At 37.3% G+C, this 17,892-nt stretch overlaps 1 long non-coding RNA gene and 1 pseudogene across 1 annotated transcript; both read left to right on the top strand.

The window, feature by feature from the left end:
- The first annotated feature begins 1,315 nt into the window (after positions 1–1,315).
- LOC149268120 (uncharacterized) lies at positions 1,316–11,057 on the top strand. The gene is made up of 6 exons (XR_016270876.1): positions 1,316–9,222; positions 9,279–9,663; positions 9,721–9,794; positions 9,873–10,375; positions 10,440–10,832; positions 10,905–11,057. It is a non-coding gene; the product is annotated as an uncharacterized LOC149268120 (long non-coding RNA).
- Positions 11,058–14,114: 3,057 nt separating this feature from the next.
- On the top strand, positions 14,115–16,550 carry LOC149268121 (uncharacterized; annotated as a pseudogene).
- The last annotated feature ends 1,342 nt before the right edge of the window (positions 16,551–17,892 follow it).

Below are 17,892 nucleotides of genomic sequence, written 5' to 3' on the forward strand. Positions count from 1 at the left end.
TTGAAGGTAAAGCCAACGATGCTGTTGTCGCTTCTGGTGCTACCCTAAACTGGGATGAAATTAGGGAAGCCCTCAGTCTCGAGTTTTCAGACAAGAGAAACGAATCGACTCTTATGTTTGATCTACACAATTTAGCACAAAAGGGGTTGTCAGTTTCAAAGCTCTTTGAACAAGTAACTGAACTTAAACTAGCCTTGTTTAAGGCTACTGAAGCCAAGGAGACGGAACCAATCCTAATTAAAACAAAGAAAGACCTATTTGCGGACACATGCTTGAATACGTTTTTAACTTCTATCAGAGGCCCTCTAGGAGCCACAGTTCGATCTATGAGACCAAAAACCTTACAAGAGGCATACGAACTTGCTATTAAGGAAAGAGATATTTTTTTCCAAGAGAACAAAAGGAAACAGGAAATGGACAGATTGAGGAGTCAGAGACAGAACAATAATAGACGAGACTTTAAATCGGACCGATACGAAGAAAGAACTAAACGAGAATCAGACAGACAACAAATTTCGAATAGACCATTTGTTAGAAATACATCAGGAGGAAAGAGAGATATCTCAGCAATTATGCCTAGGGAGGACAGCCAAACGAAACGAAATAAACGAAAATATAACGAAAATCCCAGGCAGGAAAAGACCCTGCATGATATCGAGCAAGACAATGACAATGAACAAAATGCATTATTACATAACATTGACGAAGAATCAAATTTTCGGAGGAAAGCCTCGAGAAACAAACAGGATACATAAACAAGTCACACGGCGCTATTCTACCCTACATTGAACTAAATAAAACTCGACACACAAAATTCATATAAATTTTTAATTGACACTGGAGCTGAACGCTCATTCATCAGACCACAACTTATATCCAATAACGACCAAATAAAATTAAAAAGGCCAATTTCTATTAAAAACGGACTAAACGTACACGACCTGAACAAAAGGACAAACATCGCACTTTTTAAAGAACATAAGGTTTGTTCCATATTCTCGCTATTACTATTTGATTTTCACCCATTTTTCGATGGTTTAATTGGAATGAACATTTTAAAGCAATTGAAAGCAGTTGTAAACATGAATACCAACAATTTAAACACACTACATTTCCAATTCAATTGCAATTCGAAAGAAACAAGACATGCGACATACAGTTGCGAAAAATAAAATAGCACCACTTGCAAACGCAAAGTTTAAGAAGTTCTCCTAGGTGCATTTATCAATGTATTGATCTAATTTTTGCTTGTAGATAAGCAGCAAGCAATTAATGATCGCAACAAACAAGAATTATCACAAAAATATTAATCGTTTTTTTATAATTCAAAAAAATCTCCAAAAAGTCGAAAAAACACCGAAAAAAATAATAGCACCACTCAGCCTTTTTGAGTGAATACCGTTATTTTTCGCAGAGTTGCATTTCTTTAAAAGCACATGTTGAAAAGATTTGTTGTTTACATATCTATTTTCCTTAGTTAATTTCAAAAATTTTTTTTTATCTGCAAAAAAATGGGTCGCGGAAAGCATTGCACCACCGAGCAACGCAATCTCATCAAAAAGTTGATTTCGGATGGAAATTCTTACAGGAAAGTTGGTCGTCTCATGGGTTGTTCAAATAAAATGATCCACAATGCATTAATCCATAAAAAAAGTGATGAAAAGCGCGGTCGAAATCGAGCTCTGACCCAACATCAAGTCACTCGACTCATTCGCGAGAGTAAAAAGGATCCTTTTAAGTCGGCTACTCAACTAAAAAAGGAACTAAACATATCAGCAACGGACCAAACAGTACGTAAATATTTAAGATATCAGGGTCTGAATGCTCGTCGTCCAAGAAAAGTACCATATTTGAATATAAAACACATATCCAAACGGATGGCGTTCGCAAAGGAACACAAAAATTGGTCTAAGCAGCAATGGAGAAACATCCTTTGGACTGATGAAAGTAAGGTGGTCATGTTTGGTGGAAAAGGATTACGGACCTACGTAAGACGACCACAGAGGGCAGAATTCAACCCTAGCTATACAACAAAAACAATTAAACATGGCGGATCAAGTGTAATGGTATGGGGTTGCTTTTCGTACTATGGCATAGGCCCAATTCACTGGATCAAAACCATAATGGACCGACATGTTTATGTTGATATATTACAAAATGTGATGCTGCCCTACGCGGAGTACAATATGCCACTAAAATGGGTCTTCCAGCAAGACAATGACCCCAAACACACCAGTGAGAAAGCGAAGAAATGGTTTCAGGATAATTCAGTTAACGTTATGGAGTGGCCTGCGCAATCGCCGGACCTAAATCCAATCGAAAACTTGTGGGCGGATGTTAAAAAAATAGTTTCTGAATCTAATCCAACTAATGAAAAGATGCTTTGGGAAGTCATTCAAGAGTCATGGGCTAAGATTCCCCTCAAACGATGCCAGGACCTGGTTGATTCCATGACTCGGCGTTGTGCAGCCGTAATTGCCAATAAAGGCAACACAACCAAGTACTAAACTTAAGGAATATTTTTATTTTTAGTTGTTATTAACTATAAGATAGAGTTTGTTGCTTACTTTTATTTTTTAAAATAGTTTTTAGTGCAAAATGAAAAAGTGGTGCTATTATTTTTTTCGGTGTTTTTTCGACTTTTTGGAGATTTTTTTGAATTATAAAAAAACGATTAATATTTTTGTGATAATTCTTGTTTGTTGCGATCATTAATTGCTTGCTGCTTATCTACAAGCAAAAATTAGATCAATACATTGATAAATGCACCTAGGAGAACTTCTTAAAGTTTGCATTTGCAAGTGGTGCTATTTTATTTTTCGCAGCTGTATATTCAGTCGAAGAACATTCCAAAACTATTCTCAAACTGCCTGTGAACTTAACAGACGGACATTTTCATTCAAAAGAAATTCAGATAAAACCAGACGTATTTATTTCAGAGGACTTTACTTAGCTAAAGACAATTTCAGTTCAATGGAGGTTGTTAACTATTCCCCCACAGAACAAAAAATTTACCTCGACTCTCAACTAATAGTAAACAAATTTGACGATAATGGCCTTATAATCGTTAACTTTATGGAGAATTTCGAAAATTCCGTTACGCCGAAAGATGCATAAAACAGGTCAGAAACGATCACTTAAATAAAGAAGAAAGATCCGCTTTCCTCAACCTTTGCCGAGATTTCTCAGATCTATTCTACTACGAACAAGACACTATCTTTTTCAAATAATGTTCAACATACAATCAACACTACAGACGAGATACCAATATACACAAAACCCTTCAGATACAGCCCCACAGAACGACTAGAAATTCAAAGACAGATAACAAAGATGCTCAATCAAAATATAATCCGCCACAGTCACTCTCCTTGGAGTGCACCAGTGTTTCTGGTGTCAAATAAGTTGGACGCATCAAAGGAAAAGATGGAAGATGGAAGAATGGAGACTAGTAGTCGACTATAGGACACTAAATGAGAAGACCATTAAAGACAAATATGCCATGCCCCACATAAACGAGGTGCTAGACAATATAGGCAGAGCTACGTATTTCTCCGCTTTAGACCTGACTAGCGGCTATCATCAAATAGAGATGAACCCTAGAGACACGCCTAAAACTGCATTTTCTTTAGCCAATGGTCTCTTCGAATTCATAAGAATGCCATTCGGCCTAACTAACGCTCCAGCCGCATTTCAGAGAGTTATGGACAATATATTAGCAGAACACAACGGCAAATGTTGTTTAATTTATTTGGACGACATAATAGTGTTCTCAGCGTCTCTACAAGAACATATTACTGACCTAAAAAAATCTTCACTAAACTATCACTGGCAAGATTAAAACTTCAACCTCACAAATCTGAATTTTTAAGGAAAGAAATAGAGAAATAAGACACATTGTCACAGACAATGGTATCAAACCTAATCCTAATAAGATATCTGCGATAAAAGCTTTTCGAACTCCAAAGAACAAGAAAGAAGTTAAATCATTCTTAGGATTATTAGGGTATTACAGGAAATTCATCAAAGACTTCGATAAAATAACCAAACCATTAACAGAAAAATTAAAAGGTAAAAAACCCTAAATTATTGTCAATGAAGAATTTACGAGAGCATTTAAGCATTGTAAAACCTTACTATGCAATGAACCACTTCTACAATACCCCGATTTTTCAAAACCATTCATCCTAACTACGGATGCCAGTAATGTTGCAATCGGCGCAGTACTGTCTCAAGGTATCTTGGGATCTGATAAACCCGTATCATTCGCTAGCCGAACACTGTCTGACACAGAACAAAACTACTCTACGGTAGAAAAAGAGATGCTGGACATTATTTGGGCGATCAAATACTTTAGGCCATACCTCTTCGGCAAAAAGTTCACAATCATTACAGACCACCGACCACTAACATGGCTAATGAATTTCAAGGAGCCCAATTCCAAGTTAGTACGTTGGAGATTAAAACTTTTAGAGTACGACTATCAATTCACCTACAAAAAGGGCTCCCAAAACGCGGGGGCGGATGCCCCAAGCCGAATTTCAGTTAATATTAACACAACAAACAATTCACAAATAACTACTTCCAACAACCACATTATTCACTCTCAAAAATGTATAAATGAGTTCAATATCCAAACTATCTTTCAAGAAAATGGACATCCTCACATACAGACCCTCATTCCATTCAAAAACAAATTGAGACGAATAATTTCAGATAATAACTTCATTAAGGACGAGATAATATCACGGTTACAAAAATTTCTTAAACCAAACAAAATTTTTGCACTATTGGCACCAGATAACGTATTCAAACTTATTGAAGAAGTACTTAAAGAATATTTCTCAAATACCAATCTACTTAAAGATATCTCAAATACAGAAGACCAAATTCAGGCAATACAAGAATACCATTTTAATAACAATCACAGAGGAATAGAAGAAAAAACAGCTCATTTAAAAAGAGCTCTATATTTTCCCCATATGAGAAAAAGAGTGTCGTCATTCATTAATGAATGCGACAAATGCCAAACCTTAAAGTACGACAGACAACCTCAAAGACTTATCTTTCAAGAAATTGAAGCACCAAGACTACCCTTACAGTTAATTCACATCGACATTTATACCATCAATGCCAAGACAGTATTGACAATAATAGACAAATTTCCGAGAATTGCAATGGCTTACACAATCCCAACCAGAGACTGTATAAACATAGTGAGAGCATTACGAATTTTTCTTAATACCTATGGTATACCTAAAAAATTGGTATGCGATCAAGGAGCAGAATTTGCAGGAAAATTATTCAAAGATTTTTGTACTCAATACAACATAGAAGTACACGTGACCTCTTTCCAACAATCTTCGAGTAATGCCCCAGTCGAAAGACGGAGTGTAGTCTTAACAAAAATATACAGGATAATTTATGAAAAGAAGAAAGACGCAAAACTTACAATAGATCACGAAGAAATTCTCGCAGAAACCCAATAACTCAATCCACTCAGCAACTCAGCTAACTCCATACGAGTTATTCACAGGAAGAAAATACACTTTCCTAAAATAGGTAAAATTTAACAACGAACACGATTTTCTACAAGAGTTAAATAACTTTAGGGAAAACCTATATAATGACATACACAAAAAAAAACTAAAGAAATAGTTCAAAATAGAACAGCGAAATTAAACCAAGACAGAGAAGAACCCAGGACGCTACAGACAGATGAAATTACGTATAAAAAGGAGAACAGACGTAACAAATTAACTCCGCGTTTTTCATGTCAAAAAGTAGCAGAGGACAACGGATTAACAATAAAATAAATAAATAAATAAAAAAAACTTAAAAAAAAATTCTAAAGAACGAAGAATTAACAACAAATGTTAATCAACAAATGGCTAAAGAATATGAAATAATCAATAGATTTAACAATATAACGGAACACATTAACGAAACGATGTATATTAGCAAATATTAGAAGAAAATAAAGAAATACACATTATGCAATATTTAAGCAAAATAAATTACAATATAGATATTCTATCGAACCATATAAATAATATTGCAGAGAGTATGTTGCCACTAAATTACAAATTATACCAAAATTTATTTTAATCCATAAGGAAGTAGACAGAATCCAAGAAAGAGAATTAAGAAAAGAATTAATATTATGTAAGAAGAACACATATACAGACTGCTAAATCTAGAAGCAGCTACAAATAAAGAAAACAAAATAATAATTGACATTAAAATTCCAACTTTTGATAAAGAAACTTTCAAATTTACTCGAATAATCCCACTACCAATAAATAAAACACAAATGCTCAATGTTCCAAAGTATATTTTGTATAATAATAAACGTAATGTTGGTATCACAAATGTAAAATGTACTAATTTAGTAGACATGTTTATTTGCTAGAAAGAAAAATTAGATATAAATAATTATAATGAACTATGTGTACAAACAATTTTAAAGAAAACCAATCTACCCTGCGAAACCATTATGACAACCGTATCTATTTCAATTACTGAATACATAGAGGACTTCAAAATCATTATACCTGCCGAGTCAATAAAAAGATAACGCCCACTTTATAGAAATCAGGAAGTTAACAAACAACCATTTTGCATCAACTTACATTTGGCTTGGAGTCCTGACCCTTACGGTTATTTTGGCTATCGTTTTCAAAGGAAGGAGCACAATCCTGGACTTACAAATGCAACCGACTCCAAATTTCGTTCCGGCCGTCCATCATTGTGGCCCTCACTTCAAGGAGAGGAGATACCGTCCCGGCAACCCCCGACATGCCCCCCGCTACACCACCACGCTTTGCCCTGTAAGCAACTTGGCAACTATGTTGCAATACCAAACATCAGCAACATAACGACGACGTAAAGGCGAGGCGTCGGAAGCGTTACAGAATGTTGCTGCAACAAACCAACGGATCGTCGTCCGAGAATTGACACAGAAGCAAGCCTCGGAATTCTGGCAGCAGCGACGCAGGCAGCATTAGCTATAAGATTTGGCAAAGCAGAGCTTTGCAGTCAGTTCTATTCTGATCACTCAAATGAGCGGAAGCTATTAATAAAGATATACACAATTAAACATAAGCCGACTACAATTTATTAAAGAGGAATTACTACAAAATTTCAGGCATTTTTCCATAAAAACGGGACTACCCACTGGTAACTAGACGTTCCCCCGCTTAAACGGATTCTCACACCAGTAGCTCGCGCGTTAAAAATTTTTTGAAGGTGAAGCATCTTTGAAACTGAAATCTAATTAAAAACCGGTACACAAAATAAAACAAGCGGAGTAGCTAATTATGAATCCTATATAGATTCACAAATCGGTCATTATAAAGGTTTTACCTAACTTGCACGCCAAGTCTCAGCTGGGATAACGTCAGGGTTGCCGTTTTGTCCTTTTTCCGGACAGATCTGTCCTCTTTTTGACTGCGACAGCCGGAAAAATTTTGAAACGTCCCCTGTCCGGAAAAAATGCCTTTTTTTTTTTAGTTTGTCCTATTTCTATCCTTTTTTTAATTTTCTGAGTCTCATATATAATTTGTTATTTTCAACTGCATGTCATCGCTTTGATCATGATTTTTTGAACATTTTCAATGCAATGTGTAAGGTGGCCTTTTTGCCCACCTTGCATGTTGAATTATAGTTGTTGAGTTTATATGATATTTGTATCAAGTAAGTTAATGAATTGAATTGAAGTGAATTATAGTCGTTGAGTTTATATTATATTTGTAGCGATTAAGTTAACGAATTGAATTGAATTGAAGTGAATTGAATTGTATTTGGTTGATCTTTATAGTTGTTGAATTTGTATTATGCTCGTAGCGATTAAGTTGGATTGGATTGATTTTTGTAGCCATTAAGTTTATATCATGTAGTTGTTGTATATTTTTGGTAGACAGTAAGTTAGATAGTAAGCAGACTAAGCGTTAATTTGTAAGATAGTTAAGTAGATATAGGTGCCATAGCTATTAACTCTAGACAGTAAGCAGAATTCAAATTAGTGGGCGGGCACGCGATCAGCAATGCAACCGTGCGGCTTGAAAGCTCGCGGTGGTGGATTGCATTGCTGGTCGCGTGGTGAAATCTGCAGAGCGGGAGAAGAAGCTTGAAAGCTGCACGCAGGAGTCAGTGAGTTTTTAGCTCTCGGCTTGAGCAGTCGGAGAAGAGAAAGATAAAAAGAAAATAGAGAACTGATAGGCAAAGGGTAGAAGGTGATATATGAAATAAAATAAGAAAAGTATATAGAAACAGTCGCGCATTTATTTGTAGTTAGTATGCTAACAATAATTCACTAACAATTATAACAATACTAACAGGTAGTTAGAACGAGGTCAAATCCCGTTCGCCAGAAGGTTAAAACTCTGGCATGCAAAAATCGCGTGGTTTGGAGTGAACGCCGGCGACAACGCTGGGCGTTCCTCGATCCGCGGTCTACCAATCGTAGTAGCCCCACTAATACCCCGCAATACGCCTTTGCAACCCCGACCCCAGCAATCTAGAGTGCGCTTGATCGCGCCACTCGATCGCTGCAGCCTTCCCACGTGCGAACGTGTAGGCGTGGTCGGCGAGTTCAGGCTGCGTGGCCGTTTAACACATAATAACTCCCGTAACCTTACAAATGCAACCCTGTTTTATATGTGTTATCGAAATCTGACTTATCGAACATCGCTCACTCGAGTTATAATTGTTAAAAGTAAAGGATGCCGAAAGATACGTACAAACAAAAATTTAGAGATTCCTGGATGAAGGAATGCGACTTGAAGGATTGGGTTTGTCGGGATCCTAAAGATCCTGATAAAGCATTTTGTAAATATTATAAATGCACGTTAAATGCTAAAATCGACCAGCTCCGCGCGCATGGGCATTCAAAAAAACATATGCAAAATGCAAAGCCCTTTCAACAAGTAAACAAAATTACATTTAAGCCCCTTGTAAGTAGTGCGAGTTGTAGGCAAGAGGCGGCACTTGCACTGTTTTGCGCACAACATTGTTCAATAAGCCCCATTGGTCATTTAAGTGAATTGTGCAAGTTACAATTTGATGCGAAAGAAATACAATTGCACAGGACAAAGTGCACATCAATAATTAAAAAAGTTCTGGCCCCGCACTTCGAAGAAGAGTTGAAAATTGAAGTAGGGGAAAACAAGTATAGCTTGTTAATTGATGAGTCGACCGATGTTTCAATTAATAAGATGTTAGGTAAGAAACTATCTTTAGCACCTAAACAATTTCAATTACATTTGAATTTTCTTCAGGTGTCGCCATAATCTATTATAGCCATCAGCGGATGGAAATAACGTCAACACTATTAGGTCTGATTGAACTGCCAAGTGCCTATTGTCCGAATTAATAAAACGGCAAATTCCGGTTAAAAACCTTTTTGGCATTGGAACAGATAATGCCAGTGTAATGGTGGGTAATAAGAAAAGTGTTTTTGTCGAATTGAAGAAGGTTGTACCGTCCTTAGTATTAATAAAATGTGTGTGCCATTCGGTACAATTGGCGGTGAGTGCAGCATGCAAAAAAGCACTGCCAATTTCGCTTGAATTTATTGTCAGCGAAACCTATTCTTGGTTCGCAAAAAGTTCAAGTAGACAGATGGCTTACAAAAGATTGTACGAAGCCATAAATAATGATAAGGTATGGTGGAGTTGTTATATTTGTGTTACATATATAAAATTAACATTATTCTTCCAGATTATTAATTTGTGTACCTGTTTTATATATTAACCACGTACTAAATATATGCGTTGTCCTGAAACTTGTCCCAAGTAAATATTATATGTTATATGTTGTAGTGTTTGAATTTGAATTAATTTTTGTTTTTATATATATTGTTTTTCAATAAGGAACCCCTTCAGATTCCCAGGGTGTGCGATACGAGGTGGCTCTCTATTGAGCATGCCGTGAAACGCATATTAGCTCAGTGGATAGAGTTGAAGCTCCACTTTGAGACATCAGCTCTAGCAGAGAAATGCCACAAAGCAACAATTTTAAGTGATTTATACACGGGCACAAATTATTTGTACCTTATATTTTTAAAACCCATTCTTGAAGTGATGCAACGGATCAATAAAAACTTTCAGTCAAATAAGTCAAACCCGACTAAGCTATTGGGCGACTTAATATTTGGAATAAATTACCTTCGCTCAAAGCTAATACCACCTGACTGCGAAATTAATATTCTAGAAGAACCATTTGAGACCCATACAAAACGTGATTTATATCTAGGATACGAGTTTGAAACTCATTTAAAAAAAATCAGAAACAACATCGATGATGAGGCAGAGTTGACTATTCGTCAACATTGCACGGAATTCATTATTGAATTAATTTGTCAACTGAAGCATAGGTACAAGAATTCTTTTTGCATTATATTTAAATATTAAATAACATTTTTTTTTTATAATTTTCAGATTGCCAGATAACTTCAAAATCTTGAAAAATATAGATATTTTCTCAGTCGAAAATATTTTGCGAGCTAACAAACAATCGATAGTAGAAATTTTGGAGATCTTTGATAAAAAAGGCGAAGAAATTGAACAAATTGTTTGTCAATACAATACAATTCATCTTCAGCGATGGGAAAACCAAGAAAACACGGTAGCGTTTTGGGCAGAAGTGAAAACGTTTATGGATTCTGCTGGCAACAGACAGTTTCAAGATTTGGCAGTATTTGCCTTAAATTTTTTGTCGCTGCCATGGTCGAATGCGGAAGTGGAGCGCGTGTTCAGCCAAGTTAACTTGGTGAAAACAAAGTTAAGGAACAGGCTTCACATCGATACGCTAAATTCGATTTTGGCAGTTAGGTAAGTTGTTATTTTAAAAAAAATACTTACGTACAACATATTTCAAAAAAATTAAATTTCCTTCTTATTCAGATTTGGATTACGTCGAAACGGAACTTGCTGCCATAACTATGAAGTGCCTGAAAAATTTTTGCGCCAAATCGGCACAAACATGAATGTTTTAGAATCTGAAAATGAAACACTCGACGAAGTGTTAATAAATTTGCATGAAAATGTATAAATTTACTTAAACTTTTTGTTTTATTGAAGAAAAATTTTTTAGTCTTATTTTTTGTCCTATTAAAAAAAATCTGTCCGTTTTTTATCCTATTTTCTGGGTCAATCTGTCCTATTTTTTCGCCAAGCCAGCGGCAGCACTGGATAACGTAACACAATCTGAAAATGTGACGTCACAACAGATATGTTAGTTGACATTAGAAGTTACCACTGACCAGAGAACACATAGACTAGACATGTAGAACAACGCCGAAAAATTGTGCATAAGGTACTACCACTAACTTATTATACCCTGAACAATGGGTTCAATGGGAAATCAGAGTATAATGGTTTTGTTGAAATGTATGTAACAGGCAGAAGGAGGCGTGGCAGACCCCATAAAGTATAGTATATATTCTTGATCAGGGCGACGAGCTGAGTCGATTTGGCCCTGTCCGTCTGTCCGTCCGTCCGTCTGTCCGTATGTTTGAACGCGTCGATTTCCGAAGATATAAGAGCTAGAAACTTTATTTTTTTTTTTTTAATGACCGTATATACAGCGCGGACGTTGAGTTTGCTTTTAAACTTCGATAAATCATCCCGTTATGTTTTCATCGAGTAAAAACATTAAAGTTCAAGTCAGATGCCACTACGAGTATAGCTAATTGTGAATGATTTTTAATTTTTTTTAAATTTCTCAAATATTCAATATAATATGTAGATCATATGCTGAAAGTTTCATTGAATTCCGTTCAGTCAAAAATTAATAAAAAATAATCAAATATTTGGCCAATTAACAAACGCACGTGCAGCAGCTACAACAAAAACATGCGTTGAATCACATCAGCTGTTAGTTTCGTTTAGTTTTGGTAGATGGCGCAGCAACAGTGAATCTATTTGAGTTTTGCCAGCGCCACTAGCAGGAGTGGGGTGGCCTAGTGTGTTAGCTGCATGACGCTCGATCGGGAAGTCGCGGTTCGAATTCCGATCCGGTGCGGCTGATGTTAACTTTTTTTAATTGTTTCAAAATATTTTTATATTTTCATAAATGAGTTTTCTATTTAATTTATATTTTTAAATACACCGAAATTGAAATTTTAACTATACTTTATGTGCGTTTTTAATAGTTTGGTTATTCTAGCAGATTCTTAGAATCACATCAGCAGTTAGTTTCGTTTAGTTTTGGTAGATGGCGCTGCAGCAGTGAATCTATTTGAGTTTTGCCAGCGCCACTAGCAGAAGTGAGGTGGCCTAGTGTGTTAGCTGCATGACGCTCGATCGAGAAGTCGCGGTTCGAATCCCGATCGATGCAACTGATGTTAATTTTTATACCCTGAACCCATTTTCAATGGGAAATCAGGGTATAATGGTTTTGTTGAAATGTATGTAACAGGGAGAAGGAGGCGTGGCAGACCCCACAAAGTATATATATTCTTGATCAGGGTGACGAGCTGAGTTGATTTGGCCCTGTCCGTCTGTCCGTCTGTCCGTCCGTCCGTCTGTCCGTCTGTCCGTATGTATGAACGCGTCGATTTCAGAAGATATAAGAGCTAGAGACTTCAAATTTTAAAATGTCCGTAATTACAGCGCGCATATCAAGTTTATCATTAAAAATCGATAACTCATCCCGATCTTTTTTTATCGATAAAAGACCTTATCGAAAACCAGTTATAAAATTATATCTTCTACACCTTTATTGCTAGAGTCTCCAAATTTTTAATGTATGTTCATATGCAATTTATACAATTTCGGTTTTTGTTAAAATTTACCCCCCACCTCTAAATTCACCCCCTCACCCTCACTTTTGTAAAACGCGTATTTCAAATACTAGAGACTTGTGCTTTGGCAATTACATGCGTATCCATGTTATAATCTTAATCTTAAAGTTTCATGAAGATCGTACGTCTACAAAAAAAGTTATTAATCGATTAAGTTCTCATAGTAAGCGCTGACTGCCGCCCATGCGTGTTTATGCTTGTGTGTGTATATGTATGTAATTGTTTGTGTATGTGTGTGTGTGTGTGTGTGTTTGTGTGTATGTGTGTGTGTGTGTATGTGTGTATGTATGTGTGTGTATGTATGCCTGTGTGTGCGTGCGCGTGTGTGTGTGTGTGTGTGCGTGTTTCTTGTGAAATAGCTATTACTCCAAGGGTTCAGGGGATCTCGTAGTCGAGTAGTCTCGACTAGAGCTTTCTTACTTGTTATTTGATGGGTTCAGGGTAGTATCTAGTCGAGCACTCTCGACTAGAGTTTTCTTACTTGTTTATTTTTAATTCTTTGAATTTGGCTAATTTAAGGTTGCAACTTTTTCTATTTGTTAAGAACAAACTAATAAACAAGTGAAAAAAACAAAATCTTAATTTGCTTGTATGGTTTTATTGTTATGCGTGATGAAAGTCAAAGTTGTGAAACATTCACTCACTTTTGCTCGGTACTGTACATGTACACTGATTTCCTATTGAAAACAAGTAAGAAAACTCTAGTCGAGAGTGCTCGACTAGATACTACCCTGAACCCAACAAATAAAAATGCTCATTTAGTATGGCTGAAATTTCAATTTCGATGTATTTAAAAATATAAATAAAATACCAAACTCATTTAATAAAATATAAAAATATTTTGAAACAATTTAAAAAAATTTACATCAGTTGCATCGATCGGGATTCGAACCGCGACTCCTCGATCGAGCGTCATGCTGCTAACACACTAGGCCACCTCACTCCTGCTAATAGCGCTGGCAAAACTCAAATAGATTCACTGCTGCAGCGCCATCTACCAAAACTAAACGAAACTAACTGCTGATGTGATTCTAAGAATCTGCTAGAATAACCAAACTATTAAAAACGCACATAAAGTATAGTTAAAATTTCAATTTCGGTGTATTTAAAAATATAAATTAAATAGAAAACGCATTTATGAAAATATAAAAATATTTTTAACAATTAAAAAAAATTAACATCAGTGTTGCACCGATCGGGATTCGAACCGCGACTTCTTGATCGAGCGTCATGCATCTAACACACTAGGCCACCCCACTCCTGCTGGAGGCGCTGGCAAAACTCAAATAGATTCACTGCTGCTGCGCCATCTACCAAAACTGAACGAAACTAACAGCTGATGTGATTCAACGAATGTTTCTGTTGTAGCTGCTGCACGTGCGTTTGTTAATTGGCCAAATATTTGATTATTTTTTATTAATTTTTGACTGAACGGAATTTAATGAAACTTTCAGAATATGATCTACATATTATATTGAATATTTGAGAAATTTAAAAAAAGAAAAATCATTCACAATTACCTATAGTGGCATCTGATTTGAACTTGAATGTTTTTACTCGATAAAAATATAACGGGATGATTTATCGAATTTTAAAAGCAAACTCGACGTCCGCGCTGTATATACGGTCATTTTAAAAAAAAATTCAAGTCTCTAGCTCTTATATCTTCGGAAATCGACGTGTTCAAACATACGGACAGACGGACAGACGGACGGACGGACAGACGGACAGACGGACAGACAGACAGACGGACAGGGCCAAATCGACTCAGCTCGTCGCCCTGATCAAGAATATATATACTTTGTGGGGTCTGCCACGCCTCCTTCTGCCTGTTACATACATTTCAACAAAACCATTATACCCTGATTTCCCATTGAAAATGGGTTCAGGGTATAAAAACCAAAAAAATCCACATAAACTCAATTTTGCACGTTTCATGAATTGCCAATATTTTGGCTCTTCTACTTCTCTTCTCAGCCGAAATCATGCAGATTTCCCCATAACTTAGTTCCTTGGGTATTCTTCTTAGTCGTGGATTGAGCATGTATATTTACCGTTATCTTAGATCTTTTAATATTCTTATTTGTAAAGCGATTAGAAGCGCATTTTCTTTTCGCAACAAATTTAAAATAATTGGTGAAAAATAATTTTAAAATGTGGAAAATTTCAGTCGACATTGAAAATAGTGGTGTGTGCCTGACCGGGAAGGACTTTCCTTCGCGTACTATTGCCGAAAAGCTTGGAATCAGACGAAATTTGACTCCGAAAACTCAAGTCAAAAAATTGAAGTCTCTAGCTCTTATATCTTCTGAAATCGACGCGTTCATACATACGGACTGACGGACAGGGCCAAATCAACTCAGCTCGTCGTCCTGATCAAGAATATATATACTTTGTGGGGTCTGCCACGCCTCCTTCTCACTGTTACATACATTTCAACAAAACCATTATACCCTGATTTCCCATTGAAAATGGGTTCAGGGTATAAAAACAACACGCTGGTATTTGCCGAAAAATACATACATTTTTTCCTGCAGCTTCCGCTTCCATTTCGCACGTCTGCTCACAATTTCTCAAATCACAAAATGAATACACAAAATATTCTTCGAACTGCTTGAGTAGTTCGAGTGTTTTCGAAGTTTTCATTTCACTTTGCTCTTCTTTCGTTATACTCAGTCATTTGGCATGAGACACAACACGTTCGTCTTGCGAAACAGTAGTATACACATTCGTCTCATTCTGTCCTTTTCACTCAATCATATTCTACTCAATTCGAATGTACTCAATGTGGCTTTGTTATGAATGTAATCATGCAGACGTCTAGTGCCAACTCATTCTTGACAGACTGTAAATAATTTTCACACACAGCAGTCAGACAGAGACGGCAACAGCAAGCGTGACGAAATTAACTCAGATGACGCCAATGCAGACACCGAATTCGCAGAACGCGCTACTGACGGGCGCCAAAAGGTCGCCGGTGAAAATTGCGAAATAAAAGAAGCGAACAATGATGAATTGACGACAATGATGTTTAAATTAGCTAAAGAAATAATGGCCGAATTCACTGGGGAGGAATCTATTTCCAACTGGATAGCGTAATTGAACAATGTTTCTTAGTTGTATCAATTAACGGACATGCAAAAAAAGCTGCTGTGTATGAACAAATTAAAAGAGAAAACCATGTAGTGGATACATGCAGATCCATCGAGGATTGTACAACCATTGGGCAAACTACTGGACGGATTGGCTGCAGCATTCGAGAGCAGCATGTCCAAGGCTGAAATGCGTCGCAAGTTTGGGGCACGCATATGGAACGTCGACGAGAAGTGTGCCCTGAACTATGAAGATAAGACACGTTTAGCAAGGGAAATCCATTTAGAAGTAGACGAGTTATTGGACGGTCTCATCGAAGGAATCCCGAATGCAGTCTTATGCGCGCAAGCCAGGATACAGTGCTTTGAAGACCCCAGCAAAATGGCAAGGGCCTTCGCAGAGGTGCGTCTGCCACAGCAACGCTCTACTGGAGGAAAAGGGACAACATCAGTTGAACCAGGGCCCAATACCGTAATAAAGGAGACGCGTTGCTTCAACTGCAGTTACAAGGGATATTGGGCAAGAGATTGTCGAAAGCCCAAGAGGGAGAAGGGTACGTGCTCCACTGCGGCGCTAAGGACCATATGGAGGCGCAATGCACTAAGAGGAAGGTCGATACTGAAAACAATTTGTAAGGATCCAATTTTCCAGCTGGGGCAGCGTCAGTTTACCCAGGGTGGATACCATAAGAAAATTTGTGATTCGCTGTGACCGGAATTCGGAGAGGGGGGGGGCATAGGGAACAATGGGGGCAATGCTGAGGGTTTGGCCTCTCCGCGAACGGGCATGGCCGCGTTCTCTACTTTAACTACTCAATGCCGGGATGCGCCTCGGCCAAATGACGAAATATGCAACGAGGAGGGAAGGGGGGAAAATGGGATCTACTAGCACCATTAGTTAGTTATTAGTTGCCTGGTAGAAATAAAACACACACAGATTCACTTCTTCACAATCTCTTTATTTCATAACTCTCTTAATTTCTTAATCTCGCTATTAACTATGGTCGCGCTCACCAACTAGCCTTCAGTCTCGCTGTCGCTCACTCACTTTCAGTCTCGCTGTCGCTCACTCACTTTCAGTCTCGCTGTCACTCACTAATTAAAACTTCTATCGCTCTCCAGCCACCTCCACACCTCGGCCGCGCGCTCCGCTTCGGCGTAGGCAATGCAACTCACCACAGCTTCGGGCCCTTTGAACTTTTCGCCGCGAAAGTCGAAACCATGGTTGCATTGCCGATCGCTGCGACTTGCGCGGGCATTTGAAAACGACTTATGTGAAGTGGCTCATCGAGCCGCCTTACAAATTTCGTAAGACTAATCAAGATATATTTTAAGAGCAGAGAGAAAACTTATTGCAGAATGCATCATAGATTCAGGAAGTCCCATTTCTTTTATTAAACAAGTAAGAAAGCTTTAAATAAATAAATATAAATATATACATATATGTCGGGGCGATGCGTTTCTCATTCTGGTTTTCCATCATAGCTGCGCGTAATAACGAATTCCCGGTGTGTCGCTAAACTTTTTTTAATGCTCTTTCTCGTTCAATAGTCATTCCAAGTGTCTTCTCTTCTACTCTCGAAAGTTCTAATCGTGGTCGCATATTCTTGTTCATCGAAAGCACAGCGACCCTGCTACGAACGGCATGACTAGCCGTCTCGCTCTCACCCAGCGACACCCGGGACTACGTTCAGCAACAGCTATTGTTGTCTCTCTCTTAGTGACAGTGCGTCCTTTAATTGCACCACAATACTAAATCAATCGATTAACACGATATTAGATATCTTGCTAATTGCAATTTCAACAGTGTAATATCGCACTGACACGACATATATATAAATAAATTGCATATAAGCATACATAAAAAGTTTGGAGACTCTAGCAATAAAGGTGTAGGAGATATAATTTTATAGCTGGTTTTCGACAAGGTTTTTTATCGGTAAAAGATCGGGATGAGTTATCGATTTTTAACGATAAACTCCATATCCGCTGTTA

This window comes from Drosophila arizonae, chromosome X (genome assembly GCF_054131065.1).
Source record: "Drosophila arizonae isolate 15081-1271.41 chromosome X, UAZ_ARI_1.0, whole genome shotgun sequence".
Lineage (NCBI taxonomy): Eukaryota > Metazoa > Arthropoda > Insecta > Diptera > Drosophilidae > Drosophila > Drosophila arizonae.